This window comes from Hippopotamus amphibius, chromosome 8, assembly GCF_030028045.1.
Source record: "Hippopotamus amphibius kiboko isolate mHipAmp2 chromosome 8, mHipAmp2.hap2, whole genome shotgun sequence".
NCBI lineage: Eukaryota > Metazoa > Chordata > Mammalia > Artiodactyla > Hippopotamidae > Hippopotamus > Hippopotamus amphibius.
The window spans coordinates 89,948,788-89,975,373 of NC_080193.1; the positions used below are offsets into that span (position 1 = coordinate 89,948,788).

At 45.3% G+C, this 26,586-nt stretch overlaps 1 pseudogene; it reads right to left on the reverse strand.

Moving 5' to 3' along the window:
• Nucleotides 1-22,283: 22,283 nt before the first annotated feature.
• Nucleotides 22,284-25,605, reverse strand: LOC130859205 (acid sphingomyelinase-like phosphodiesterase 3a; annotated as a pseudogene).
• Nucleotides 25,606-26,586: the final 981 nt, after the last annotated feature.

Sequence of the window (26,586 nt, forward strand, 5' to 3'; positions counted from 1 at the left end):
AAAGTTGTTGCAAAGTTGCAATAGAGACTGCATGACCCACAAAGCTGGAAATACATACTATCTGGACTTTTACAGAAAAAGTTTGCCAACCCCTGGCCTAAAGAATCTCCCCAGCTAGGTAAATGTTGTCTAAATTGCTAGCATTCATGGTTTTGGATTAACCGTTGCTCACTCTGTCTTATTTCTCTCTCTCTCCCTCTCTCTCATCTCTTTTTAAATCAAAGCCTTTCTAGAAGTGCTTTAAGTTACCTTTAGTGGTATAGTTTTTTCTCTGAAAAAAGGAAACTGTTCAAAGACAAAGTGGTCCTAAGGAAGAAATTTCTAAAGGGGTTAAAGGTGCAAAACAGGGGACACTCAAGAAAAACTCAATTCACTTTAGGTCTTTCCCAGTTTCCTTCCATTGTCTTGTCTAGCAGCAGCAGGTGCAGAATGGAAGCCAATGCTCTTTGCGCTAAGGCGTTGATAACTGCTTCCCCAGGGTCCCTGTAGTGAAGCAAGTCCTTCACAGGTAAGAACATGCATCTAGAACTTCAGCCCAGGAGTTCAGATCAGCTTGATGCCAACACCCATCCAGGGGCCCACCAAGACCAGTGTGACTTTTCTCCCCTAGATAGGGCTGCTCGGGCTTCGGTTGCAGAAGGAGGAGCCTTACTTTGCGTTTCCTCTCTGGTCATCTGATGAGTTAGGAAGTTCCCCCATTCCATTTGAGTTCTCTTTTCTTCACTGCGGGCAGGAGGAGGAAGCAACAGTCACCTCTACATCCAGCTCAAACTTCTGACTCTTTCCAAGCCAGAGGAAAGTAACTTTCCAATCTCTTCTTAAATAAGAAAAGAAACTCTCCTCTTTCAATAGGTATTTCTAGCTGCTGACAAGGGTGTTTCAAGAATTTTAAATACAATGGCATGTGTCCTGGCATCTGCAGTTATCTTAGCAATCTCTAACTTTCACAAACTGCCTGGAATACCAAGGGAATTGGTGGCAGACTTCTTAGGCAACCAAATTCCCCAGAACTGACTTCTCCAGAGACTGATACCTCTTGCAGAACAGAGCCTTCCTAAACTGCAACGGAAAGGGGAAACTTGAAATCCCATTTACAAAAAGAACAGAAACCCTACTAAGTGTTATCTTACCAACCCACCATGCTACAGACACGGACAATTTAGAATTTAAATTTCATAAGTGAAAAACATCACGCCCCAAGCGAGAGTTGAGAATGGGAGTTGCAAATCAAGCATACCAGCAAATGGAAGGGGTATATTTGGGATGGGAGTTCACAAACCTGGACCACTCACCTGGGGAACATGTTCAAACACAGAGTCGCAAGGCCTTGTCCCCAGAGATTCTGATTTCTGTAGATCTGGGATGAAACCTGGGTCATTTTTTTGAAGCTCTCCCAGTGATTCTGATAAGCATTCCAATTTGGAAACCAGCAACGTGAAGAATCTTCCTTTCCCCCTCCCCATCATGTTCCAAGGGTCTCCTGGATCTTAGTTCCCTCAATTCCTGCCAGCCCCAAATTCTAAATCTAAAGTGATGGGAACTCCTTTTCTTTAAAATAAAAGGAGGAAGCAGCAGTGCTGTGCTTGGCACTGTGCCAGAAAAAACCTGGGAATTTGATACTACTTCTGGCCTGGGCTGTTGTAAGGCTGTGTGGTTTCTTTTGAGCTTGCTGCTGGGTTTATTTTAGGTGCTGGGTCTGCAGGCTAGTAGGCTGACCTTCCTTGGCTATTCCCCAGAGAGCAGGCTACCAGTTTCCTGCTGTCTCTGCAGCTACAAGGTACAATTTCCACAGCATTGAGGTAACAGAAGCTGACAGTCAGCAACGGCTGGGATCAGAATTAAACCTGGGGAGGCAGCCTTCTGGGGAGAAAGGATTTCTGGCATTGAGGCTTTACAGGTGGTCCTAGCACTGCTACTCACAAGTTGTATGATTTGGGGCTAGTCATTTCCCCTCTCTGGGCCTCACTTTCCCCAGCTATGAAACAAGGGATTGAACTATGTAAAGGCAGCATGGAATAGTGGAAGGAATGAGTCCTATGGCCAGGCTGCATTACTCACTTGCTTTGTGACTTTGGGCGAGTGAATGAACAACTGCACGTCAGTTTTTCATCTATGAAATGAGTCTAATGGTACTTCCTTCACAAGGTTGATGTGCCAGTTTGAGATGATACATGCTAAGTGCTTGACTTAAACTCCATTTGAGATCACACACATACACACACTTGCTCATCCCTAAACCAGCAGTCTGAAGGGGGTGCCAAATTCTGGTAGAGATGGTGAGTTTGAAGGCAGTTTAGGAAAGGAAGAGCTCACTACTTGAAGGGCATATACGGAGGAAGGGGCATATGAACTTCTTTTGAGTTTGAGTTGGGATTTTGACAAACATCCAGAATTTGAATGAGCAACTGAAGGAAGAAACCCAGGCATATAGAAGGAAAATCAGTAAGTCTGGATTGGGAAATTTGGGTTTTAATGTCTGCCCTCTCATTGCCTAGCTCTGTGGCTTTGCTGATTCTCTGCTTCTTTGTCTATAAAATGGAGTTTTAGTGAGAATGGATATGATGACATAGGAGAAAACACCTTGTATGGTGCCTGGAACATAGTAGGTTATGTGTGGGTGGGTGGATGGATGGATGGATGAATGGATGGATGGATTTCAGATGATAAAAGCAGAGATGGAAAGAAGAAAACCCAAGCACCTTTACAGGTCACTGAGTGTCTTAGAAGAACTCAGCAATTTCCAGAGTGTTCATGGAACTCTAGAACCCCAAGATGTTAAAAAAGTACTCCCTGGTCAATTAAATTTAGGAATGACAACATGATACATCTCTCTCTGGAAGATCTGCAATCAGTTTCAACACATTAGTAATTCAGCAAAATCTTTCCTAACTTTATTTACACCCAGTAGTTCCCAAACTTAGTTCACGTCTAAGCCAATTTTCCACGTTAAACCTATTAACCTCTCACTGAATTTGGCAGGGGTCTTTCTGGTGTGAAGTAAGGAGATGCTAGAGAGAAATTTGGGAAAAAATCACTTGAGTTTTGCTTTGTGTTTCCACTGTACTCAGCTTTAGGAACAATCTGTGCAGTGGTGTGTGGAGCAAGCACACATTCTTGGAAACAGAGAGATCTGTGCTTAAACACAGTCCCTCCACTTATGCGTCATGCTGCCATGGGCAAGTTCCTTCACCTGTCTTTACCTCCAGTTCCTGATCTATAGATTTGCAGCACTCACCTCTTAAGATCGCTGTGAGAATAAATGAGCTAGTGTACCTGGAGTGGTTAGCACCGTGCCTGGTACAGAGTAAGCACTCGGTAGGCAGAGAAGGGTGTCGTCATTGTTATGTTCCAGCCAAATATCCTCTATCAATCATTTTGCAACGTCCAGCGTGACTCGGACATTGAGCCCTGAGATAGGAATGCGACTAATCTCTGCCTTCCTCTCCAGCATGGGGATCAGCTTAGAGCCCCATCAAGAGGAGAGTAAGCCCGTTTCAAAGAAGGCAGTGGGGGGTGTCTGCTTTGTGCCTTTTCTAAATACAGAGCAAACGAAGGGGGCTCTTTCAGAAGGAGGACTTGTCCTCCTAAACCAGTCTGCGCTGACAGTGTCAACTCTTGCAGGCTGGCAGCTGGCCACCGGGAGATGGAGAATCTGCTTAGTCATTTCTCAACAGCAAGAGCAAGTAGCTTGAAAAAGAAGCCAAATATACCCCTTGAGAGGCCCGCCAAGTGCCTCCTAAAAAGAGAAGAGGAGGGGCAATACAGAACACTGAGCACCAGGATCTGATCAGAGCCACAGGACAGAGACAGCTGGCTGCCAGGGTCAGAGAGACCCACACCCTGTTCAAGTGCCACCACCCTGGGCCAGGGGAGGTTGGCCCAGTTTCACCCCTGGCCATCAAACTCAAATCCCCAGCTCTCCTCTTTTTGTTGAAGAATGTTGGCCACTGGCCGCTGCAGTCTCTGCAGGGGTCTTATGGTCAGTTTCTCTTCATTGATTCATCCGTTAATTCAATTAACATTTTTTGAATACTTACTATACATGCTATGGGAAACACAGTTGTATAAAAGATAAAAAAAAAAAAATCTCTGCCCTTATGGAGTTAACATTCTAATGGAAAAATACAGAAAATACACAAGTAAGCAAGTAAGAAAATAATTCCAGGGAATGTTAAGTGCTTTAGGGACAAATCATAAGCCCAAGAGAACAACAAATTAGGAGCTAGAAAAGACTGAAGGTGAGCACTTAGCCCCTTCAAAGAAGAGACATTTGAGCCAAGACCCAAGTGGAGCAACAGAAGGATCCAGAGAAGATCTAGAAGGAGGGCGCCCCAAGCAGAAGGGCCAGTGAGCAGCAGGGCACTGGGACTGAAGAGCAGCCAAAATGGCTTCCGCCAAGTTGGGAGGTGGACAGGAGGGCAGGAGAGGGTCAGAGATGAGGTCAGAAATCTCCCCAGGCCGAGGTAAGTTGTTCGATTTTATTCCAAAAGTGATAAGAAGTCATCAGAAGATTTTTAACAGAGGAAAGGCTACAGAGCTCACCCTGACTGTTGTGTGAAAACCAGAGGATAAGAGGGCAAGAGCGGGATCTGGGAGAGCAATCTGTGCATCCAGGTGAGAGGTGATGGTGCTCGCACTGAGGTGTTAGCAGGTAGGGGCGAGATCTGGGGTGTATTTTGATGGTAGAGTGACAGGGCATGCTGGTCAGTGGGCTGCAGGCTATGTCTGAAAGTGAGGTGGATTAAGGGGGACCTGCAGAATAGCTGCCTTCTTACTGAGATGTGGAAGGCTGGCTGCAGGAGGAAAGGTTTGGAGAAGGAAGATACCATAATGCTTTGCAAAAGCATAGATGGTTCAAGATGTCTACTGGACTTGCAAGTTGAAGGGTTCACCAGGAAATTGGATGTGTTTGGAGCCCATCTGTCAGCACCGCGGTCATCAGCATAGGTGCTTAAAACCCCTCAAATCTCTGCACTTCGACATAATTAAACATAGTCAGAAGCATACCATTCGGGAATGAGACTTTAGCAAAATGTATAATCCAATCCCTTTGTTTTACAAGAAGAATACAGACGCCCAGAGAGGGGAAGAAACTCACTCACTAAAGATGAAACAGTAATTTGCTTGCCAAGCCCAGACTCACACCCAGATCCTCCCTTCCCTCCAAAAAACTTCCCCCAAGTTTGAGTCCTTTTTCCACTATTCACAAAATTGTTTCACATTGATTTCTTACAGTTATTTACACATTCCCTAAAAACTTCCCTTGTTCCACTGTGAAGGAAAATTTATTTTCTTATCTAGCCTAATTTTTTCTACCAGCAGTTTAAGTTCATTCTCTGTTGTAATCACTTTTATATATTTTTCAAAATGTGCACCATGTTGCTATACCTGACTCCTCAGAAAATTATGTCAGGTAATTAGGATAAGTATTTTGGTTGCCCTTTACAGATGAGGACAGTCAGGTAAATTCTATTCAGTCCCGTAGCTACGTCGAGACACAAAACTAGAACCTTGAGTGTCTTGAGTCTTAGTTCAGAACTCTTCCCTGTAGCCCAGGAAATCTTTTAAGCCCGGGTGCTGCCATTCTTCATCAGCTGAGGACTGCTTCAAGCTCTTTACAAACAGAAAGATAATTAGCATCGCTCTCCTCTTACCCTTTTCCACGCCATACGATCCTTTATCTTTTTAGCTCTCCTCTCTGTGGCATAGATGTGTTCTCATTGTCCAAATCCATTTCCTCTGTTTCCCTGGGCACACAGGTAAACTATGTTTCCCAGCCTCCCTGTAGTTAAGTATTTCCTTGTGACTGATGTCTAGTCAACAGAATTTGAGCAGAATTAATGCACACCCTTCCCAGTCTGGCCCATAAAAATATCCCAGGCTCAATTGTCCATGCTTTTCCCCCGCCTATCAGCTTGATATAGGGGAGTCTGGCCACCTCGGAGCCATGTATTGGAGATGGTAGAACTTCAACATGGAAAGATCCTAGATCTTTCTATCAATACTTGGAGGAAAATAGCCTACCAATCAAGAAAACACATTTACACTTTTTGTGAACAACAAAAAAGCCTCTACCATGAAAGAACCATTATACATTTTGCAATCTGTTTGCTACGGCAGCTAGTATACTGACCTGGGTTACAGACAACTTGTTCTGGCTCAAGAAGACGCTTTGCAACACCTAGTGATCACTTTCCAACACTCAGATTCTTAGCTAAAAGTCGAAGTAGTTGAAAGAAGCTCAGAGACCATAGACCATGTCCTTTACCCAAAAAACGAAAGAGAGATCCAGAGAGAGACAGGTCTGGCATTGTCTAAGGTCAGGGACACCCCAAGGTCTTTGCAAGATGAGAACACTCATTTTCTGGCTCCTCCTACAGTGCTCTTTTCAGGACAAAAAGTTGCCACTCAACTGACCAATGGCGAGTAAGTTGTCCAAGACAGACTTTAGAACAGGACTCAGACAAAGCTCACTCTCAGGAATGTCTCCTGTGGTAACTTGTGTTTACCAAAGGGGATACTGGCGGGGGGGAAGGGAGATGAATTAGAAGTTTGGGATTAATGAATATGAACTTGCTACTGTATATAAAATAGGTAAACAACAAGGACCTACTGTGTAGCACAGGGAACGATGTTCAGTATCTTGTAATAACCTATAATGGAAAAGAATCTGAAAAAAGAATATATATATATATATATATATGTATATATATATATGTATATATATGTATACATATATATACACATAACTCAATCATTTTGCTGTACATCTGAAACTAACACTTGTAAATTAATTATACTTCAATGTACTTCAATATTTTAAAAATGGTTAAAAAAAAAAGAAACGTCTTCTGTAGTTGTAACCCAAGTATCCCTATTAGCAGTTTACACTCATCTATTCATGTTCTGTCATCAGAGAATTTGACCAATATCTGATCGCCTGCCTTCCTATAATAACCTTCCTGACACTTAAGGGTGAGTATTAAATGACCCCTCCATCCTCATTGCTCCAGCACAGCTATAGTCTCACAAGCATGTCTCATTTTCTAAGAGGTAAAAACAATCGTGACCATAAAAGCCCCATAACCTTGCAGGGTGGGGTGCGGGGGGGGAGGTGGGGGAGGTTTGAAATGTTGGTCACCCTGAACTGGCCCCATCATCCAGTTGTTTCTCCCATCACTCAGCAGGGCCCACGGTTTTCACTCACAGGACAGCCGTTCTGGCAGAAGGAACAGGGGGATAGTTTGTGTTGAGTCAACCTTGCTATAGATATTCTGCCCACTCCCACATTCTCTGAAGCCCTCTGAACACTAAACTGAAGTCTATAGCTTTAGTCCTATTTCAGGCAGGGAGAGTACAAATATCTGCTTAGTAAACACTATTCCAGGTGGCCTTGAACCTTTCCTGATCCACATCCCCATCAATAAAGTACTTTAATCATGTACCCTCAATATTTATAAGGACACACATGCACTATACACAAATTAGTTATATCTATGTTACAGTATTCCCCAAAATGAGAATTTTTAAAGGATGAGATCCAATATGAATAAAAATGCTAACAACTTCTTCCCTGGACCTGGTGGGCCCTTCTACATAGTCCCCTTTTCGGAGAACACTTGGTCCATCAAAGTCTTTGAACTGAAGCTCACAAACTGACAACTTACAGGCCAAATGTAGCCCACAGATGTGTTTTGTTTGGCCTGCATAATGTTTTCTAAATTTTCTATTAGCTCCCAACACTTAAAAATTGGACAAGTTCACATAAAAATCTAGAGGTTTTTTAATCCATTTTATTCGCTGCTTTACACTCGTACCTGGTGCAAGTAGGCACTTGATAGACACTTATCTAATCGCATTTCCAGCTTCTCTCAAAAAGAATCAGGCTGGCACATCTTCCTGGCAATAATCACCTGGAGCTGAGTAGGGACTACCCCCTTTAGCAGGATGTGGGCTCACCAGCCCTGAGCCACAGTCCCCACGGCCCCCTGTTGACCTGTAACCAACCAGCTTCACTCATACTTGTTGCCTGCCTGGTCCCTGGACAGCTGCTTTTGCCTTAGGACTTCCTGGTTGTGTGATGGCCTTGGTCACCCTCCATGAGATCAAACCAAACCAATATTCCATCTGGAGTTCAAAGGTACAGGTCTGTACCTGATTCTGCCAGTTACCATTCTTGGAGAATTTGCTCTCGGAGCCATGGTCTCCTTTCTGGAAAATAAGAATTGCAATACCTTTTCCAAAGGTTGTTTGAAAATCAAAATAAATGAGATCATATCTGTGGGCTCTTTTGTAAATTGTAAGGTATGATGGAAATTAGGAAACTTACCATTATAACAGCTGTGTTCATCCTCCGGAAGGACTAGCTGAGGTGATGGGGAGGAAATTCCCCAGAGCTGACCACACTCCCCTAGGTTAACTATGTCTCTCTCTACGCCTCATTCCCAGTTCTACCCCATGTCCCACCACTTTGATTTTCAGGTGTACTGGAAGGACAAATGAAGAGACAGGCCAAAGAGTCAGAAATAAGCCACCATCCTAAAGGGTAGGTTCAATTTCTCCTAATGAGAGTGACTCCTTTATTTCACTCCTTCTCATGTCTGAGTCCCTAACAGCTTATGACTTAATGCACTGTCAGACCCAGGTGCCCATGCCTTGCTCCTAGAAACCAACAGTGTCCCCAGTGTCTTTCTACACCTAATCCTAAGAGCCAGTCCTTATAACCTCCACATTTATCTCCTTGAGTCTAGACCTGTTATGAATTTCCAATCTTTTTGTTCACCTGTTGGAAATATGCCCAAGAGAGCTTTTCTCTTCCACATTTTTATCAGCAGGGAAACTATTTACATATAAGACTAGCTTCCCAGCAATGTTCCCGCTACACACACACGCGCGCGCACGCACACACACACACACTCTTCTCCCTCTGGCTCTCCCGTGAATGTTTGCCAGCTATAGCCTGACCCATATAAAATGGTCAATATTCAACCATTTCTGACCTAGGAAAATGGGCAATTTTATCATTGTTCAACTCAATACATTTAACCCAGAGATCCAGCCTCATAGGTTTCTTTGACCTCTGAATCTTCCTATTTTTAAGCCAAAGCCAGTTGCTCTTGTCCATTTCTCATGGTGATTGCATTGAGGCTCTGAGAAAAATACTTCGGTATCTCAAGTATGCTGGAGGGTTTCCTTCCTCATGGACCTATAGTTGCCAGACGATTCCGTGAGCTAGAAACCCTGGTAAAAGTATAGATTCTGGATGCAATAGATTCTTGCCTCTTCAGTCTCTTCCTGCTCCCTGGGGAGAGGGGGGTGTGGAAAACTTATAAAATATGCACTGCTGGCTTGAGACTAGGAAGTGAAAGCCTTTTTAAGGAAGGAGAGTCTCACTTCAAGATCTCCCAAGTCCCACCATCTTGGAAGCCCCACATTTCTCCTCCCTTTGTTCTCTTAGCACTTTGTGAAAGAAGTTCCCCAGTTCCCTACCTCTGCCCTTCTTTTGTTCTGTCCATCAGCAGAAACTCTCTCTCTGCTACCTTCCCCCTCACCCAAAGCCCTCCCTCAATGTTTCCCACTCTTCGACCCAAGGGAGGAAAGGGGAGGTTCCAGGAATGCTGGCGGAATCCCCCCAACTTCCCACTGGAAATGGAAAATGCAACATATTAGGAGAAATCCTGTGGTGTTAAACCTTGTGGTCTCTGTTGTGGGGTCCCTATTTAAAAGGCAAATTCCCCACATATGAAGCATTTCTGAAACTGTTCCTCAGAATGCTCGTGTTCCAAGGGATATTCTTGGGTGTTCATAAAAAAGGGAGTTCTTTGATCAGAAAAGTTTGGCAATCCCTGCATGCCATTGCTAGCCCTTTGCAGGAATTTCACAATACACAGCATCACACTGAAGACTCTGAGAGACCTCGCAGAGGGACCCTGTTTAACTTTGTTTAATCTAGTGTTTCCTAAACTTAGTCAGAAAAGGAACTCTTTTCTTTCAGAAATTTTTCTTAGCATTTTCTGGACTTTATGTCCCATAGAACACACCTTGTGAAATCCTGCTCTAACTCTTGAGGGAGAATGGATGAGTTTAACACTTCACCTTCCCTTTCGGTGTGTAGAGAGCAGGGCTGGTGAGGATGCTGGACCTCTTATCCATCCCCACCATCCCTGGAATGAACACCACTCACCAGCCTTGCAAATGGCTTTCCTCCTCTGCCCTGCACACATGCAGTATCTGCAAAGAGCAAAGCATTCCCAAATGCCTGTTCTAGCCTGTGACCCCTCATCAGTCTGGGCCCTGAGAAACCCAACATGAGCCTTCAACAGACACAGTTAAGGAGATCCAAGAGGCCTCCACCCAAATGAGAAGAAATCAAATGTCCAAGTATGATACATTCTCTTTGGTCCCATTGCCCAATTTTGATTAGGCACACCCTGGTCTGCAAACTCATGCATAAGGGCTTTAACCTTGTCCCACCCAGGTGGGAGGCCCTCGAGGACCCTTCAGAAACCACGGACTTGGACGTGGAGTCTCCTTCGTCAAAATCCTTGTGATTCATCTGGATCCCACACTTTCGCATTTCAATTCTCTTCTGTCTATTATTCCGTTCCATCTGTGGAATTTACCTCCCCACCTAGAACGTAAATTCCAGGAGGCTTGAGGCCACATCTTAACCTTCCTCTGTTTTTCCCTACAGTATCTATTTCTCAATAATAGGTACAGTGGAAATACTTAATAAACAATACTAAATTGTACTTAACAGAATCTCATCTGCTTTTTATCCACCCCAGGAAAAAAGGGAGGCAAAATAGGAAAACTCTCTTAACCCATCTCCTCTGACTAACTCACAGGCACAACCCATACCCTCCATTTCCACTGAGAAGTAAACCAGAAAGCCCAGAGGACACTGATTGCTCACAGCCACTGGGCCACGCTCTCATGCCTTAATGCACATCTGTTCTCACTGATCGAGTTGTTTTCTTATCAAGAGTCAGTTGTGTTCCTAAATTTGTCCATGCCAGATATATGTGTTACTATAGTTATAAGTATTAAATAAAGTTACTCGGACAGGTGCTTGTTTTCTACTAGACTAGATGTTCTCCATTTGCCTCTCCAGCTCCATTCTCCAACCTGCAGGAGACTGGCCTGTATGGACTGGACCAATCAAGCCTCCTTATCTTCTGGCCTCTGATTGGATTCAACCAACAGAAGTTATCAGTAGGAGAGAGAAGGTGGGAAGAGAGAAAGTTTGGGCTATTTATCCCCTGACTCTCCCCTTGCAGATCTGGAGCTTGATAGTTGCTGAATTCTTCTGACAAAAACCATAGCACTTGCCAGGCAGCTATCTCTTGTAGCTACCTGACAACATTATGCCCAGGGATGGGAGCAGCCTCCCATGGTGCCAGTCACTGCATGCTTCACCTCTCTTTCTTGGTTTCCCTCAACCCTGTCCACACTGTATAGTCCCTTTGCCAAACTCTTTTCAACCATTCCTTCTGAGTGTACCAGCTCTTTCCTACCCCCAGAATCCTGACTGGTCCACCTGCCAACAACCATTTCTTTCCCTCTTCTCTTCTAACGGAGCCTGTTTTGCTCTAATTTCAGGATTCCAAGTTCTTCAGGGAGCATCTCCTTCATGCCAGAGGAGAACTTAAAAAAAATAGAGAGAGATGATAGATGATAGATAGATAGATGATAGATAGATAGATTAAGTAACTATCCTGAAGTCTCACAGCTCCAAAGCAACAAACTGGGGAATCTTTCTCTGGCTGCATTGAGCAGAGAAAGCATAGCCCTAAATGAAGACTTCCGTGTGGGTGGTTTATTCAGGAATGTGATCCCAGGATTAGGAGTGAGGGACAGGGAATTGAAACGGAAGAAGAGAGCACCAATATTAGGGCATGTTATCAAATCAGCCACCAGTAAGGGAGTGAATAGTTGATCCTGCATCCATCTGAAAAACCTTATGAATCGTATCTCAGATCATCCATCTGAGAGAAGAAAAGGGAGGAGCATTTATCCATCCACAACCGTCCCCAATTGGTTAAGGGCTGCCCCCACTCCGAGGTGTTCATGGCTCAGAACTTCCAGGTGGGGTATAAGGCATTGCCTAATGCTTTCCTTAGGTGTCCCATATTGTGCCATCAGAAAACCCAGGACAGATAGCAAGAGGCGCACAGTAGGTGGATGAGGTTCCATCTTTGTGAAGTGGATCAAAGTCTCTGTGGGAGAGGTCACTGCAGCAGTGGCTGGAAGGAGTGAGCCCAAGAGGATGTAAAGTGATGCTGAAGAAGCGACTGATACAGTCCACTCCTTTTACCACTCAGATCCACTCAGGCCCTCCCTCCCTTCAGTCTAATTTATCACAGAGTCTCCTTCAGGATGGTGGCCAACCACATCTCCCCAAAGAATTAATAAAAGAAAGTTAGTGAAACCAGCTACAGTCCCTACTGCTATAGCTGTCCTGAAGCCATAATTAATGTTCATCACCCCTTTCCTCCACTGCCCTTTGTAGATTTCCTCCCACAGTCAGCACTGTGATTGATCTGGGTTGCTTTCCTGATGGGGCATCATGGGCCCTTCAAAGAGTCTGCATCTTTAGTTGTCTTTCCCTTGTTAGGCCACCAATGTCAAAATTGCTCATCCACTAATATCACTGACTGAGCGAAGAAGCATGAAGTGATACCCGGTGAATCCCATGAATTCCAGATATATTCCCCCCTGCCCTTTGTTGATAGAAGCCACCATAGTTCCTCATATCAATCAGGGTAAGTTACCCCCACCAGGGTAGTAATTTCTTTTCTTTGCCTGCCAGTCCATCAGCACGAGGAGCTCAAAGTGAGCTGGCAGTAGAGGTTGTGGTTGAGGGTCCGAGATATGACAACTTGTCACTCACCCTAGAGGGGGTGTTTGGGTATGCTCCAAACCATTGGACCCCTTAAAATGGACTCAATCTTTGAACAAATAGACCATTGAATCATTGTGGAGCTTACCTCCCACTTTCTGGCACGTGTGTGGCATGTGTTTCTGGCATGTGTCTTAGCAAGACCACTTCCTGCTAACAAGTCCAGTTAGCATGATCTCACCAACATCATGAACAGAGCACAGGAGAGGTTGCCCTAAGGACTAAACCCCTGTCATGGAGAAAGCATGTAACACATACGGATTTTCTTCCTTCTCTTACGTCGTTTATTTCTTCTCTTCTCCTTGGTGCAGGTACTTTCTTACACGTTCGGAGCTACCCACCTCAAGAGTTTGGTTTAATAAATTTGGTCCAGGCCTCCCTTCTCAGGAGGCCTGCTTTTATGGTCCACAGGACCACGAGTCCCCTGGAGCACAGACCATGTCTACTAGTGACCCTTCAGACCTAGGCAGTTCCTGGCACAAAAACTTGTGGAATTGAACTAAATTCTTTTCTTTGCATTGATCCGTAAAGCTCTAAGCAGTCCCTAGGGAGGGCTGGTTGCCTTTGTCCAAATTCTCTGCCCCGGTGCAGAAATGGAGGAACAAGTGTTTCCACTAGGATTTGTCCCTCTTCCTTAATGGCTGCCTTTCTTGGGTTGCCTTTAATCATATAGAGTTCCCTTGACATCATCTGTGCAATCAGAGCCCAGAGGAGCAGCAACAGGTGGCGAGAGCCAGGATCCTGGAGACAGAGGCTTGCCACCAAGACATATGGAAACATTTCGTCCACTCTCACAGCAGACCTTTATCCACTCCCCTCCCCATGTCATTCCATTTTCACATTTACCGTGCACCTGCTGTGCGTTAAGCACTGTGCTTTTATACTAGATTAGTTCACCTCGTGAAGAACAGAAATTCCAGATTATCCCTGGGCTGGTAGGGTTGGGGGATGATCTTGGGTAAATCCCTGGCCTGTTTCTAGATCTCTAAAATGAGTAGGTGTGCTATATGTTCGCTCAGGATTCTTCTAGTCCAAATTTGCTAAACTTCTCTGCAGCTCTGAGATCTAGTTTCTTCTGCCAGAAGAAGCCTCAGTAAACCTCTCTTAACCTGGACTTAGCCTGAGCCAAGGGCTTGAGTGCAGGAGGCTTAATTTTTGAAGTGATCCCAGGAAATAGGAGTAAGACAGCAGAAGGGTGGGAGGGAGGGAGGGAGGGAGGTTAACAAAAGGGTGCATTGTGGAGCTGGTCACCACTGTAGGAAACTGAGGCTCAGTCTCACTGGTATCTTCTGAAGACCCATATAGAACGCACTCATAATTCCACGCTCTGGAGGGACAGAAAAAGAGGAACATTTTTCCTTCAGCTCCCATCCCACTAGTCAGATGTTGTCTCATGGGGGTTAACTCCCTCACACCTTCATGGTTTGCACCTAGTCAATGACCAGCAGTTCTATACAGCAACATGAGAGAAGTGCCAGCAAGAATCAATAGATAAGGACTACCAGGGGCTTTGAGCTAGTGGCCCCCACAATAATGGTGTAAAAGGTAGGCCAAGAGGATGTGCAATTAGTTTGCCAGATTTAACAGAAATACAGTATGCTCAGTTAAATTTGAATTTTCAAATCAACAATGAATGCAAGATGTGGTACATATATACAATGGAATATTACCCAGCCATAAAAAGGGACATTTTTAGAGACATGGGTGAATGTAGAGACTGCCATACAGAGTGAAGTAAGTCAGAAAGAGAAAAACAAATATATATTAATATATATATGCAGAATCTAGAAAACATATGTATGCAGAATCTAGGAAAATGGTACAGATCAACCTGTTTGCAAGGCAGAAATAGAGACACAGATGTAGAGAACAAACACATGGACACCAAGTGGGGAAAGCAGGGGCAGGGGGATGAATTGGGAGATGGGGATTGCCATATATACATTACTAATAAGAAAAAAATATCAAATTGTACACTTTAAACATATGCAGTTTATTGTATGTCAATTATATATCAATAAAAATTCTTTAAAAATAAATAAATAAGTAAATATATTAAAAATGAATGCAATATTTGAGACATGTTTATGTTAAATTAATTATTCATTATTGATTTGAAATCCAAATTTGACTGCATATTCTATATTTTTTCTGAAACCTGTATGTGCAATGCACAGTTGGGCACAGGAGGCAGTCCACACTAAGCCCCAGCCCTACCTCTCCAGTCTCCTTTAAGGACTTTTTCTATTTACCATGAAGATCTTTAAATTTCCCACTTCTCCAAACTTTGGGTATAGAAATAGCACAATGATCAGTGATGACCTGTGGCTTCTCTGTACAAGGCAATGATGACCTGTGTCTTCTCTGTACAAGGCAGGAGAGGTAGCAAGAAAAAAATACGGCTAGGTAAGATGAAATGGGACACAGAATTTCCAGTTCTTCAGGGACTTAAAGCCCAGGAAAGGACTCCTGTGCTTGACACTGATAAGACCTCATGCTGAGCAAATCCAGGCTGGTGCTGGACTCCCCACAACACCCCTCCCTGGCTGTGAGCATCTGCAACAATGCCAAGGCCTACAGGGAATAAAAGAACAGAAAAACTAATTTTCATTAAAAATGAGGATATGAGTGTCAAAAACCAGTGTTTTCTCCTGCAAATCCTTTTCTTGTTTTCAGGCACAATTCTCTTTTGAAAAATACCAAATGTGATCATCTGAGAAGTACTAGATTTAGTAGATGTTTCTTATCTTGAGTTCAGGAATAAAAAAAAAAAAAAATTAAGTGCTTAAAAAACAATACTATCTGTATTTTTTTCTTGTAGCTTTAGAATTTCCAGAACTTTTACATTGTTCATTAGTGAGGCCTCCTCAGCCCCTTTGCTGTCAGAAGACTGGCTTCCCTCCTGCCCAGGTCCTTAATCTAACAAAAGTGACAGCTCCATCTGAATCTCTGAACTTTGTCCCTCATCCCTGGTGAGGATGAAGCTGAATTGTGTTGAAGCTGTGTTTGTTACGATGGAACCTTGAATCTATCTCACACTCAGGGCCTCTGGACACGAGGCCAAAGCTGCACACTCACTTTGTATGGGATCAGCCCCATCAGCAGATGTCTGAGCTGTAAGAATTCCAGAGCATAGCTCCTGTGGAGTCTTAGTTCCCAAAAGTGGGGTGGAACAGACCATGGGGTCATCTTGGCGAGCCTCCTCATTGCATCGGTGAAGATGCTCAGGTGGAAGGTAACTGGTCCAAGATCCACAAATGGATTTTACCATTTGATAGAATCGAGAGAAGAACCCAGTGCTCCTTTCATTACCCCAACAACAGCCTCACCCCACTGCCCCATCCTTCCCTCTGATTGTATAGTTGTGTTGTTCCCTTGTGGAAGGAGCTCGGGTGTGATAACAAACAGAGCTCCCCTACACAACCCACAGGGCCCGATTTTCAAAGACTACTACTGTGAATGTTTTTTCTTAAGGACGCCGAAGGTATATCAAAGCTTCATATTGCCCACTGCAGTAACCACGAACAGCTCGCTTTAGAGGAAATCTGTTTGCAAACCCTGGTTCTGTCATTTAATATTCATGTAACTTTGGGCAGGTCACATAATCTTCCAGAACCCCAGCTTGCCTGAAAAATGGACAGGGGACCTCTGGCCGACTCATTGAGTTATCGTGAAGAGTAAATGACTTCCCACGTCCCATGCCGTAGCCACTAGCCACATGTGGCTATTTAAGTTGAAACATAAATAAGACAAAATAAAGTAAAAATTCAATTCCTTATCCACACAACATTTCTCGTGCTGAGTAGCCACATGTGACTAGCAGCTACCATATTGGACAGGGCATATATAAAACATTGACACCATCACAGGAAATTCTATTGCATAATGCTGCACAAGGATACTCAGAACACATAAACCATGGGGTCCTTCACAGTTTAGTCCCAACCTTCCTGTCCAGGTTCTTCTCCTGCAACACCCACCCATCTGCTCCTCATAGTCTATACCAAACCAAATGTTCTTCCTGGCTGGTACGCTTGTTCGCATGACTTTCTTCATGTGGCTTTCCTTTGTCAAGAATGCCCTCCCTATCCTGTACCCCATGCTATCCTCTGCTCCTGTCTGCCTGGAAAATCCTGCTCACCCCCAGGCCCAGTGCAAAAATCTCCTTCTTTGAAGCAGTGTTCCATGATGCTCCCAGAAGGGATCAATCAGTCCCTTTTTCTCCGGTTCCTCCACTGATGACCCAACTACAACATCTATACCCTGAGACCCTTATGTGCTGCTCTCTGAAGCCCTTGAGGGCAAGGACTGGGTCTCATCCATCTTTGTACCCCAGGGCCCGTGCTGGGAAGAGTAAAGGTCTTGGTCAATGTCAAGACCATGGATCTCATTTCTCCCTATCACCATGCTCCCTCAGCACAGTGGTTCCCAGAGCTGGCTCTGACTTAGTTCTGTGCTTTTAAGGGAAAGGTTTCCCCACAGACTGCTGGCTCCCCCTGAGCTGGCAAAGTTGCGGAGAGAAGCCCGAGTTGGAAGCAGGAGCTCTAGCCGTATCAGTGGTAATGGGGAAGAGGTCAGTTGAAGAAAGCAGGCCCTGAGGGGAAGAGCTGGCTCTAGGAGGGAGGGGACAAGAAAGAGCACTCCCAGAACACACACACACTGACCATTCTCTCCCAGTGGAATACTCTCTGCCTGACCTCTCTGACGACCCATGCTGGCAGCCCTCCCAGGCTCCCACACAGGCATTCTCTTCAGGGCACTGCCTCACGTGCCTGTCCTACAGGCCCTGGGGCCAGCAGAGCCTCCTGTGGCTGGAGCCCCCATGTTGGTTCCAAGACCCAGTCCCAAATGATTGCATCCATGCCCTATTCCTCACCACCTCTCCCACCCACATCTTCTCCTGTGTTCTTTTTTTAATAGACTATGCAAATCAGTTACACAAGAGAAACATATATACTTTATGTAGTATGTCTAATTTCTTATTCCTGTTTTTTTTTTTTAATTTGGGGGAAGGGGTTGTAGCACAATTATTTTACTATAATTCCAGAAGATACTATAAACCAACTGTTTTCAGACATTTTGATTTGGGAAAGAGTTTTAAAGATATACATTAAGAAAAAAGTAGAAATCACAATGCATTTTAGATAGCCTATCCCGTCTGCTCTTCTTCCAATCATTTCTTAGGAAGAAAACCTCTTCTTTTTTAGGTTACTAATTTTTTTAACTTTATTATATACTTTAAAATCTTTTTATCGAGGTAGCATTGATTTATAACATTGTATAGGTTTCATGTGTATGACATTATATTTCCATGTCTGTGTTACCCTACAATGTGCTCACCACCAAAAATTTAGTTTCCATCCATCACCATGCAGTTGATTCTCTCCTCCTGTGTTCTTAGTTCGATTACCAGCCCCACCATCCTTCCAGTTTCCTGGCTAGAAACCTCCCATCGAGCTTGGTCTCCCCCTTCCTTCTCTTCCAAAAGCACCTTCTGCCATCAGTCAGAAAGTCTTGCATATCGGACCCCTGCAGTGGCCTTAACTCACTGCCTCTGGACTTATCAAGTCCCCATCTCTTCTCACATAACCACATCACTGTAATAGCTTCCTATCCAGGCTTTCCTTTTCTAATCTGTTGCCCTTTCTATCCATCTTGGCAGAACCATCCTCCTAAAATACATATCGTTCTCCTCCTTCTGGCCTCTGCCTTCTGCCATTGCCCACGGGGGCCAAACACAAGCCAAACTCCTTAAACAAATGTTCAAGTCCCTCCCAGATGTGACCCCCACTTAACTCTGCTGCCTTCCCTTCTCTGGGACATGCCATCCACTTTTCCACTTGTGTGCCTTTTCTCTGCCTCCCCTATCCGCCCCCCCACCCCACACAAGCACACAGGGTTCAGCTCAAACTTCCAAGTACAGGTCAAACATCACCCCCTCCATGTGACCCTGGGGGCAGGCTGTCATTGGGTTCACACCCACCTCCCACACATACGAGCTGAGGAACCTCAAGAAAGTTACTGAACCCCACCATGTCTCAGTTTCCCTATCTGCAAAATAGGACCATAGCGCTGCCTACCAGTCATTAGCAGATTGAATGAGAGTCTTCATTGAAAGCATGTACATAGCACCTGGCACATGGCTGTTTGTTTCTACCATTGGTGGTGGTGGTGCCTTCCAGACAGATCTCTCAGACTCTGCCTCCCCGCTTCAATCACAGTTTGCCTGAATCTCCAGCATAGCGCTTAATTATTTGGCTCTGTAATGAGATTGTTTTTGCCCGCGGCTGCCTCACTCAGAAGACTCAGAAATCCAGTCTGGTGTACCCGTCACCGCCCCAGGCCCAGCACAGAGCAGGCCCCATGGGGCCTCCTGCTTGGATCCCGCCACCCCACCCTCTCCCAACAAAGTCCGCTTTAATTCCGACTCCACAGGGGTCATGAGTGAGAGTGCAGGAGGCAGAAAGGGTGTTTGTGAGACAGTGTGTGAAAGTGTGTGAGAAGGTCTGTGTGAGTCTGCTCGAGAACGTGTGTGAGTGAGAACATGTGTAAAAGTGAGTATGTGTGAGCCTGTCTGTGTGTGAGTGAGTACATTCTGGGAGAGTGTACATGAGTGGATGAGAATGTGTGTGTGAGTGTGCATTGAACCAGGTTGCTTTCCAGTACAAATCTGTCATTTTCCTGTCCCCTCGGCTATGCTTATGGTCAAAGTTTCTGCATGTCTGTCAACAGTCGAAGCATAAAAATGCAAAGCTATAAACCTTTTGTGCAGCTTGTTTCCACTGCTTGTTTTCTACACTGCAGAGAACATACAGGGCTGAAGAGGAATAAGACAGCATCACTAGGGCCCCTGAGGGATGCACCCCCTTGCATGGAGGGTACAAATAATACTCCAGCATCTCCAGGTGGCTCATCTGGTTGGCAGTTGGAGGAGTGTGTTCTGCCTGTATGATAGGATTAGCAAACATCCACTGAGCACTGTCTATGTGCCAGACGTTTTACCTATCAGCGACAAATAAACCCTCAGAGGTAGTTACTCTCATTATTTCCAGTTTTCAAAAAGACTAAGGCAAAGAGAGGTTAAATAACTTGCCCAGAGCTACAAGCTAGCAAGTGATGGAGCCCAGATTCAACCCAAGAAGTGTAACAAGAGTGCTTGCGTGTGTCACGACTGCATTTACTGCCATAAGGGGCTGTTTCAGGCTTCTGTCCCACCCCCAATCCTGCTGAGATCTGCGATACTGAGATAAAGAGTGTGTGGGGGCAGGGGGAGGAGAGGGGCCTCAGTAACCAGAACATGAAAACTGGGCAACTTGGGCAGATGCTGGAAAGAAGAACAGAATAATGGAAGCCAAGGAGCGATCTCGTGGTCCTCAAACATTCAAACATGTAGGTCTCTGCAAAGCACCCCGGCTTGGATTGGAGCCAAGTGTAAGTGACCCAGCCTGAAGGATCAGCCTGACACCGGCGGGGGGGGGGGGGGGTGCCAGCTGGACCGTAGGCAGCAGCAATTTGTTCCTGGTTGAAGCCAAGCCTCTTGGAGTTGTGGGATCAGCAGATGTCAGAGTGGGGTGGGGCTGCAGAAGCCCAAACGAGCAATCAACCTGTTACTGGTGTAACTAGCACTTCCCCAGGGGCTGCAGCCTCAGCTCTCAAAATGAGGCCCCAGCATCACAGACAGCAGGAACCACCCCCTCACCGAGAGCTCACTAAATTGCAGATCTGGGGGCCTCCCTCGACTCAACCAGTCTCTGGGACCTGACCTTGAAATCTACTTTTTTTAACAAGCTCCTCCAGTGATTCCGATTTGTTATCAAATCTGAGAACCACCAACCTAAGAAAATGCATTACCAGCTGTCTTAGATTAGGTTCCCCAGAAGCAGACCTGAGAGGAGGGTTCTTACACAGTGATTTATTATGAAAGTGCCCCCCAAAAGGGCTGATAAGGAAATGCGGGAGCAGAACAAGAAGGGAGAAACTCAGCAAGGATGTGAACTCAAACTCCAGCAGAAGGTGGCGTCTGCCCAATCCCCCAGAGATTCTGGAGGGTAAGTCATGTCCCCAAGGTCAGTCACCCCAAGTCCTTTAAGTATCAGGATCTTGATCACATCTAAGACTGGGTTAATTTTCCAGTCAAAACTGAGTTTTTACTGGTGATTTGTTTATTAGCATGAAGAATAATGGAAATGGGTTCTTTTTATGAAATTAAAGCTATGTACAATATGTAGATTGGCTAAAATAGGTTAGAAACACTCCCACCTCGCAAGAAGACAGTGTAAGAACCAGCCACACCCACCACAACCACCATTCAGCAGCCAGGAGAAAGATGGCACCTGGCAAAGAGCATAGACTTTGATGAATACACGAAGGCAGTACTAGAAGTGGGAATGGCTCTGTCAGAAACAGGTGCAATGGCCCAAAACCAGATTGCGTCATCTCTTCTGAAGAAAAAAAGCCTCACATAAAGGTTGAGAGCACTGTGAAAACAATCCAGTTTTCTTGTAAGCTGGGAGAGAGGATTGAAGAAACTGCAGCTGATGGTAGAAAAACTCAGATCTGCAACTTTACAAATGGTGCATTGGTTCAACACCAGGAACAGAATGAGAAAGGAAAATACTGTGACAAGAAAAATGAAAGATGGAAAATTAGTGGTGTAGTACATTAGGAACAACATCACCTGTGTTCAGATCTATGAAAAAGCAGAATAAGGGACTTTCCTGGTGGTGCAGTGGTTAAGAATCCTCCTGCCAATGCAGAGGACGTGGGTTCGATCCCTGCTCCAGGAAGATCCCACATGCCACGGAGCAATGAAGCCCGTGCGCCACAACTACTGAGCCTGCGCTCTAGAGCCTGCGAGCTACAGCTACTGAGCCCACGTGCCACAACTACTGAAGCCCATGCGCCTAGAGCCCGTGCTCCGTAACAAGAGAAGCCACTGCAATAAGAAGCCCTTGCACTGCAAGGAAGAATAGCCCCCGCTTGCTGCAACCAGAGAAAGCCTGCACACAGCTATGAAGACCCAACTCAACCAATAAATTTATTGTTATTTATTTATTTATTTATTTATTTATTTTTAGGGAAAACTAATTTGTTTTATGGTATAAATGACAATTTCAATGAGTATAAATTAGATATAATTATATAAATTGGAAGATATGGTATTTACATCCAAACATCATTCTAGTAGTGGGCAGTTTAAATACATTCAATACAATAAAAATTTAGAGTGTTAAAAATATCTACATTTGGGATCATAAAAAGGCAAAGACAGGAATTTTTCTTGCCCACTCAGTAACTCACAAAGAGTGGCATAACAATTTCCACAAACTGATCTCAGAAACAGAGCAATGTTACATTTTCTATGATTACAAACTGTGAAATACTACGCATTGTGCTTTATATAATATCGCTTGAGGCAATCTGTATAAGAAATAACATCAAGATTCATAATTGCACAAATCTGAAAGACTTTACATTTCCCATCACAAATTACACTGCTGTCATAACTCACAAAAAAGTAATTGTGGTATTTTTTAATTAATTAATTAATTTATTTATTTATTTATTTTATTGGCTGTGTTGGGCCTTTTCTGCTGTGCCTGGGCTTTCTTTTTAGTTGCTGTGTGTGGGGGCTACTCTTCGTTGTGGTGCACGGGCTCCTCATTGCCATGGCTTCTCTTGTTGTGGAGCACGGGCTCTAGGAGTGTGGGCTTCAGTAGTTGCAGCACATGGGCTCAGTAGTTGTGGCTCACGGGCTCTAAAGCGCAGGCTCAATAGTTGTGGCGCATGGGCTTAGTTGCTCCGCGGCATGTGAGATCTTCCTGGAGCAGGGATCGAACCCGTGTCCCCTGCATTGGCAGGTGGATTCTCAACCACTGCGACACCTAGGAAGCCCAATTGTGGTATTTTACTGCCTAGGATTGCAAATTGTTTGGCTAATTGATACAAATTTTTTGGCTGCAGATCTTCAATGTCATAGGCCTGGATCAGGTTATACTCCAGCTTCCAATTGGATTCTCCCTTTAGATTAATATCGTCCGGTTCAAGTAATACTGCAGCATATCCAATAATTTATAATCATGAGGATCCTACTGAAACAGTCTGACACCAGGACTGTTGGTCTGTTTTTCTGAAACACTCTTCACTGGAGTAACAGCAGGAGCCACAAACAAACAATTTACTGGATTTCCTTTTTTATCTGAAAGAACCATAATACTATCTCTGTGCGTGTGTCCATAAAATTGTCCTGCAATGATGTTATTGTATTTTCTAAAAATATCTATCAATCTCTCATTATAGTATTCTCTTATTGCCGTGATGCTCCTTGAAGAAGGCAGGTACCCCACTGGAACACGAGCTATGATGTACACCTTCTCCTTGCTTTGCTGAGAGATGTTCAGTGTATTTTCTAATCATTCAAACTGATTTGCTGGGTCAGTCTTATTCAGGGTCATGATATTTGGGCCATAGTACAGGTTTGTGTTGAGACTGATGATCCTAAGTTTCCGATTAGTTGAAACTTTCTGTGAATAAAAGCCACCTTTCCTTAAAGTACTAGTAGCTTCCTCATCCAGCCATGGTTGCCAGAGGCTTGCTCCTGTGTTGTACACCTTGCTGGTGACCACAGGCAGTTGATCCTGCGGCCAATAGCGCTGATTACCCAGTGCAGGGAAAACCTGGAGATTTGGAAAGAGAGTCTGGACAGTGGTTGTCATCTTAACAATCACATTTATGACTGTGTCTGTTGACAGTTCACGCACTGGAACATGAGGTGGGCTCTCCCCTGTCCAGATCATAAAAGTTGCTTCTTGTCCTGAATTTTTAATAAAATCAAATGCTATCAAAATGAGGTGATAAGGAGAGTCACATAGAACATCTCCAAAAGGGCCAGGGTTGGAGGCATTTGCGCCTTTGGAGGAAGCGCACACTTTTGTGTGGTCATCTGTGATGTGGTAAGTGGGGTCTAAGTGTAAGTCAGTCACATGCCAAAAGTGTCCGCCAGAGCGGGACTCCGGCCACCAGCGGGAGCCAGAGGCAGTCCGAGGCCAGGGCAGCAGTGCCAGGCGGCCAGCAGGCAGCAGCCGAGCGCGGCCAGTGGGTCGCGGCCCCAGGCCTGGGAGACTATCGCTAATCCGGGGCCCCCCCGGCCTCTATTTTTTTTTTTTTAAAGCAGAATAAAAATCTCATCATTGTGTTTGATGACAATTAGCTGTGAGATGATAAGCAAGGTCTGTTCAAATCTCCATACTGCTTTTTATTTTTTTACTGCATTCAACTATTTTACATGCAACTATTTCCAAGTGTTCCTTTCATTAGAATCAACACTTAGGTTGGTAAATAAACGTGGTTTCTCTTTAAAAAATAAAATAAAAAGAATTCAAGCAAGAGGCTAACTCCCAACAGAGCTTCTAGCTATTATCCCAACAGAGAAGATATTAAGCAGTTGTATGCTTGCAGGACTGCATAAAGTTCTAAAATCTTTATAACTTTTCCCACATCCAGTAAAACAAAGATTCAGGTGGGTAGGGTGGGAGGTGATGGGATCACCTTTGGTGACAGGGAGGAAATTGGCTAAAGCCAGTCTTTTTGGAGGCGCAGAGTAAAGAATGAAGTGGAAGGTGATGCCTCCCCCGGAGAGAGAGGAGGAACCAAAATAGGAGTAGCCATTGCCTGTGCAAGGGCCCTGAGCCAGGCCTTGGGCTAGGTCTTTCCCTTACCTGATCCCATTTAGTTTTCCCAAGAAGCCAAAGGCTGAGCTAGTTTTTCTCTTTACACATAAGAACACTGAAATTCAAAGGGGTTCACTGACCTAGCCGGGTCACTCAGTTGGCAAGTGGCAGGGTCCTGGAGGTGACCTGCATCAGGAGTGTTCCAGACCCAGGGGAGATGAGGCAAAGTCCTCGCAGAGGGAGGGAGCAGAAGAAGCCTGAGAACTGAGGGGGGACAGAGAAAGTGAGGCCCAGAGCGAGGGGGAGAGCTGGGAGGGGGACGCCTCGCTGGGTGAGGTCGCTCTCCCTTTGGAGAAGCCCTCCAGATGCAAGCCAACAGCTATTAATCAACCCCCATGTGCTGGCTGTTAAAGTGATGCTCTTTCTGCCCCCTGAGACTCTGATCAGGGGAAGAAAAAAGAGAAAGAAAAGCTTTGTCAGTCAGGGTCCAATTACAAAGTTGAGACATGGAAAATCTTGGAGCCAGAACCTGCAAACTCAGCAGCCTCTAAGTTCAGTTCGCATCAGATTTTGATACTTGAAAAAGTAGGGTCTCTGGAAGCTTCATTCTCCCCTTTCTTTCCTCTCTCCCTCTCTCCTCCCCTCCTTCCTTCACCCTCCTTTCTCCTGTCTTTTATTCACTCAGGCAGCAAATATTAAGGAAACAGTTTCCCAAGCATCTTCCTTTCCATTATCTCCTCTGACCCTGACATCCACCCCAAGAAGTGTGAAGTATCTTCATCTCCATTTTAAATGATGAGGAGACTGTCTGAGGTTCCACAGCTGGTCACTGGTCATGTGTGGACTTGCACTCAGAATTCTCTTGGTCTAAACACCTTGGTTTGTGTTGTTTTTCCCATACCCTAGAGCCTCACCTTCACCTTTTCCGTTCTGAGGCAGCTGTTGAACAAACTCAGCCAACTCCATGAGCTCCACCCGCCTCTCTGCCCAGGTTGCCAGCACAGGAGGGACGGGCAGGGACAGTAAAAGAGCCATTTGGCAGGCAGCCTTGAGTGTCCCAGGTCATGGACCATGCCAGTGCTGGATTCCAAGCTGAACCAAAGTGGCAGGAAAGAACATGTGAACCATCCTCAAATCTCATACTTGAGAGGTGTGAACACTAAGAACCAGAACACAATGTGTACCCGCTCTACAGGGGTGCCCAGGACCAGGGGCTGGAGACGGTCAGAGGAAGCTGCTGGAGGAGCAAGAATGGGAGAGAAGAAAGGAAGGCTGGAGGATGGAGGTGAAGGGAGCCTGTTCCCAAAGGACTGGGATATGGACCTGAAGGTGGGGGTTGGGCACTGCTCACTGAAGGACCAGTAGGATGAGCCTGGTTTGAAGACTTCCCAGCATCTTCAGACACTGGCAGGGAGAGCTCACTGCCCCAGCCTTCTTGCCTTCTTACCTTCTTGCAGGGAGTCCAGGATGGGCTGAATGGAGGGAGGTCCCTGCCACTGCTTGGAGGGCTGAGAGGATGGAGATGGGAGGGAAGACAAGACTAATCTCGGAAGGGAGGCCGGGATGGAGGCAACGAGAGAAGGGCTCTGGCCTGAAAGGTGGGTTTGGCAGCAGAATCTAGAAATTTTGCCTCAACCTGAGCTTCACCACATGTTCTTTTCTGGTTCTGTGATGACAGAGATAAAGAGGAAGGAAAACAAACCCATGAAACATGCACAACTTCTCTCTCACCTCCCTTGACCCTGTAGAAAGCAATCCCGTGGGGAGACAGGAGGTTTGGAGAGAGCACAGGAGTAAGTCCAATATAGAGCTAGAAGATTCACCCTGGATCCGGGAAGGTCACCCCGGCCACCTGGGCAGTAGCTGGGAGCCAGCCCCACCTCTTCCCACTCCTACCCCCTGGCTTGGGAAAAGGATCAGGATAAGCTGCCCCCGAGGTGGACGCCAGCACAGGTCACCCAATCTCTGGAAGCTACGGCCCGTCCCCTTATCTCCGCAGCTGTTAGGCAGCCTGGC